Source organism: Phoxinus phoxinus (genome assembly GCF_949152265.1).
Source record: "Phoxinus phoxinus genome assembly, chromosome: 5".
NCBI lineage: Eukaryota > Metazoa > Chordata > Actinopteri > Cypriniformes > Leuciscidae > Phoxinus > Phoxinus phoxinus.
Genome location: NC_136880.1, coordinates 39,420,052 through 39,425,208, shown reverse-complemented (window position 1 = coordinate 39,425,208; position 5,157 = coordinate 39,420,052). Strand labels below are relative to the sequence as shown.

The following is a 5,157-nucleotide window of genomic DNA, read 5'->3' as shown; positions in this document are numbered from 1 at the left end:
GGAGAACGGAAGCACTCGAGAACGGCCATCAACATCCACTCTCATTAAGAGGAGGAGAGCATTGGCGCTCACAAGCGCGAGATGATGCCAGGCGCAAAACCTTCACTGCAATAAAGTTTGCCAATGTAAAAACACAACACAGCTTTATCTTTAACAGTTAAAAGTGAAATACACATGGTTGAGGTACACTACTGTGCAAAAGTTTGTAGGCCTATTTTTTTTTTTTAAGGAATCCATTTTATTCAGCAATAATTTAACAAAAAAATTATATTTCATATAAATTCTGTTCTTTTAAACTCTCTATTGGAAGAATCCTGAAAAAAATGCATCACGGTTTCCACCAAAAAATTAAGCAGCACAGCTGTTATCGCATTGATAATAATCAGATTTTTTTCTTGAGCAGCAAATCATCATATTAGAGTGAATTCTGAAGGATCATGTGACACTGAAGACTGGAGTAATGATGCTGAAAATTCAGCTTTGCATCACAGGAATAAATTACATTTTAAAATATATTCACATAGAAAAGAGTTTCCTAATATTACAGTTTTTACTGTATTTTTTTATCATTCAATAAGTTAGTCTTGGTGAACATAAGACTTTTATCAGAAACAAAAAAATATTTTTGAACAGTGGTGTGACTTAGCTTATTAACTTGAACGCTAACAATGCAAACATTGTACCAGATCTCTGTCGAGTCAAGATACTGTTTTTACTAAACATGTGGTTACTTAAGTCAGAAGCGTACTGGACAGACTGCAAGTGTGCAGTTATACAGTATGTGTTCTTGTGTTCAGTTTCTGTGCCATTAAACCAGATATGTTCAGGGATCTAACTCTATAAACATATATTTTAACTCATTTTAACTTACTTGGTAAAGTTCTCTTCAAAAGTGTTGCTCTCTCCTGACAGTAGTTGATCTGAAAAAGGATTAGAGAAAATGAGCTTATGCAAATTCCTTCTTTAATGTCAAGAAGTCAAAAGGCTGTTAAATATGTGCATATTTACAAATACAAACATGTTTTGTAAAGCGACTAAACATTATCTTAACGGAATAAATACAAATAGTTCTTCTAATTACAAACTAATTTCACTCAATATTGGTGTTATGTATCTTAGCGAAATGCCAACATCAGACCTTGCTGCACAAGCTGCTGCCTGTAAATGATATTTTAGTACAGTGCACTGAGAACGCTGCTTCAGACGGCAGCTGCCTGTGGACGGCGAGGTCGCTCTCTCTATAGGGTTTGTAGCGGATGACACACGTCGGGGCAAAGCCTCCCCTCGTGTCCAGGCTGCGAAATCTTTTTGCAATTCAGGCTCACACATTTGTCTGTTTCATTTTGTTCCATTTGTCTTTGACAGGCCTGTTCTGCAGTCGTCTGGCAGCACAGGCCAACTGGTGTGTGGAAGAATAACTTTGTGAAAAGCTTTTCTCATGTAATTACAGCATGCCTAAAACGAGGGACATACATAGGCATATGATTGACGCGTGTCATTGTGTTTTCACTCTTTTCTGTGCTTCAAAGAACAATCGCTTCACGTCAACGTGTCAGCAGGGTGTGCAAATGTATATACAGTATATATATATATATATATATATATATATATATATATATATATATATATATATATATACTCACTTTATTAGGTAACATCTTGCTAGTCTTCGTGTCTGAAGTCCTATTCTTCATGGCAGAGATTCAACAAAGTGCTGGAAACATTCCTCAGAGATTCTGGTCCATAGACTCGAGAGCATCACACAGTTACTGCAGATTTGTTGGCTGTACATCTATGATGTGAATCTTCGTTCGACCACATCCCAAAGCTGCTCTATTGGATTGAGATCTGGAGACTGTGGGGGGCATTTGAGTTTAGTGAACTTATTGTCATGTTCAAGAAACCAGTTTCAGAGGATTTAGGTTTGGTGACATGGCGTTTTATTCAGCTGGAAGTAGCCATCAGAAGATGGTACACTGTGGACGTGGTCAGCCTCAATACTCCGTTAGGCTGTGGTGTTTAAATGATGCTCAATTGGTACTAATGGGCCCAAAGTGTGCCAAGAAAATATCCCTCACACCATTACACCAGCAGCAGCCTGACCCACTGATACGAGACAGGATGGATCCATGCTTTCATGTTGTTTACGCCAAACTCTGACCCGACCGTCTGAACGTCACAGCAGAAATCGAGACTCATCTCCAATGAGTGCAAATAAAGGTAGTGCATGAGCTAAAAAATTAAACAGCTTTTCTGAGTGATTACAAATACAATTACAATAGGTTTTCAGCACTTCGTGCTTGAACACCAAATGGCTAAAGAACAACACACTTGAAGGATAGTTCACCCAAAAATGTAATTTCTGCCGTTTACTCACCCTCTTGTCATTCCAATCGAAGGTGTTTGACTGTCTTTCCTCTGTGGAACACAAAAGAAGATATTTTGAAAAATGTTTTAGTGTTGAAAGTCAATTAGGTCTAATGTGAGTGTTTGGCTGATGATCACCAATTCCTCTTATTTCTCAACCCCTCCCTATCAAACATTCTTCACCATGCAATCATCCAATCAAGTCCTGCTTTGTGCCTCCTTGATTTATCTTGTTTCACTCGGAAATGTCCCATTACTTCAGTAAAACAGATTGCAAATGCAGTTTTATTTTTTCTTGGGAACATTATGTGCATGCCGCACATGTCCAGTCTTTCAAGAAGAAAATACTCCTGTCAAAAAAACTGGGTGAAGCAAGATGTTTTGTGTGGGAAGAGCATTTGGCATCCAGCTGAGATGATTATGAGACTCTATGAGAGACTCCAAAACTAAATATAGAATTTACCATACAATTCCATAAAGCAATATTCACACATTTTCTTTTGATGTAATTATTATTATTATTATTTTTTAGAGAAAATGCATGGTCCCTAGATAATACAGTACCTCAAAAACATCAGACATGTCATGTTCTCATGTGAACAACTATTTACAAAATAGCACAACAAATAAAGCCGCTGCTGGTGATCTCCCATGACGAATGTGGTCTGGCAGAGTTCCTCAGGAATGGTCAGATTTCCAGCTTACCGTCTGGATCCAAGTTTTAGTCACATGTGGCTTTAGGTTCATGTTCATCAAAGCCCTGAATTCATATGGGAGTAATTAAATCCATTCTCACAACAAATATGAGATTCCACATTATTAACCTCTTGGAGGATGGTTAATGGCCAATGAAATGTTAATAGTTAATGAATGTGTTTATCACTTGCAGAGTGTGATGTGATCACATACACATGCAAAACAATGAAGAGGAGGACTGGTGCGGCCTGATACCATTACAATTTTTTTATATATATTTTTGGTCTCTGCTGCATTTATATGATTTAAATTTAATTTATTCCAGTGATGAAAAGTGACGAAAAGCTGAATTTTCAGCATCATTACTCCAGTCTTCAGTGTCACATGATCCTTCAGAAATCATTCTAATATTAGAATATTTTTTCAGGATTCTTTGATGAATAGAAAGTTCAAACGAACCGCATTTATTTAAAAAAATATAAATCTTTTGCAACATTATAAATGTCCTCATTGTCATTATTGACTTTTTTTCCTCAGATATTTCACGTTCACCACCACCTAATATCTGAATTGATAAAAGCACTGACTAAACCATGCAGCACGTCTTGAGGTTGTCATGGTTACGCTGCACTCAAACGCAAAAGTCACATGATAAGCGCGTCCGTTTTATGGTTATGATTGTGAGAAACACTGTCCAAAAAAACAGTGTGATGTACAGTGTTGCCGGGAAGAGTTTGGAGTCAAGTGGGCGTTCTGCGTGTACCCTGTCATTTCCTGAGGATTCTTAGCATTAGAGAGAGAGAGATTGAGGGGGAGGTGAGAGAGAGAGAGAGAGAGAGAGAGAGAGAGAGAGAGAGAGAGAGAGAGAGAGAGAGAGAGAGAGAGAGAGAGAGAGAGAGAGAGAGAGAGAGAGAGAGAGAGAGAGAGAGAGAATTGCTCAATTGGAAAATACATTGACGATGCAAGGAAATCAGAAAGACTGCTTTGCAATTGCATTTTGCATTTATGCATTTGGCAGACACTTTTATCCAAAGCGACGTACATTGCATTTTAGGGTACACATTTAAATTCTTATCAGTTCTTGCTTTCCCTGGAAATCGAACCCATGACCTGCTCTACAGTTTGAGCTACAGGAAAGCATTGTTGGGTAAACCCGCTTGTCACTATTCAGATAAAGTTGGAAATAGTCTGTCTACAGTCTGTCAGCAGCACAAAAAAAGCATGTAGCCCTGCACAGAATGTCTTCTGAGATAGTATGCATTATTTATGTACAATACCATGACAAGCTCCTTCCAGGAAATGACCCGACTGCCACCTCAGGTCTCCTTCCGTTTAATCCCAGTTTTCCCTGGAGTCCTGGACTGGATGCATGCAGCTGAAATAATAGAACAATATCACTGATATCATGTTAAAACTGATTTAAAACAAGGTGAAGTTTATATCTTTAAGCTGTTTTAGGTGCCGCAACTGCTCGCCATTTTTTAACACCATTTTGCAGTTCAATTTAGTATTTCAGTGTGACAAATTCATTTTTAAAAGAACAAATATTTATTCTGCTTGCAATGGCTGCATTTATTTAGTAACAAAAAACAGTAATATTGTGAAACAATATTGAAATTTAAATAAGTTTTGTATATTTCAATATATTTGAATTTACTCAGCAACATTACTCCAGTCTTCAGTGTTACATGATCCTTCAGAAATCATTATATGCTGATTTGCTGCTCAAGAAACATTTCTGATTATTATCAATGTTGAAAACAGTGATTCGTATTTTTGTTGAGACCATGATAATAAAAAAAAATCAGTATTCACTTATGGTATACACTTACAGTATTCACTCTATTTAAAACAGAAATTATTTGTATATTCTTAACATTATACATTTATTTGCCACATTTGTCCAATTTAATGTCCTTGCTGAATAAAAATGTATATATGTATACACTGTATAATATATATATCCATATATATATATATATATATATATATATATATATATATATATATATATATATATACATATATACATACACACAAGCCTTCCCGTGTGCTCACCACCTGCAGGAGGGGCCGTAAGGGGCCGGTGCTTAG

At 36.8% G+C, this 5,157-nt stretch overlaps 1 long non-coding RNA gene across 1 annotated transcript; it reads right to left on the bottom strand.

Annotated features, from left to right (window-relative positions):
- On the bottom strand, positions 1-4,403 carry LOC306998634. The gene is made up of 4 exons (XR_013797626.1): positions 4,341-4,403; positions 2,378-2,418; positions 872-920; positions 1-105 (listed from the first exon to the last, which is right to left on the bottom strand). It is a non-coding gene; the product is annotated as an uncharacterized lncRNA (long non-coding RNA).
- Between the last annotated feature and the right edge of the window lie 754 nt (positions 4,404-5,157).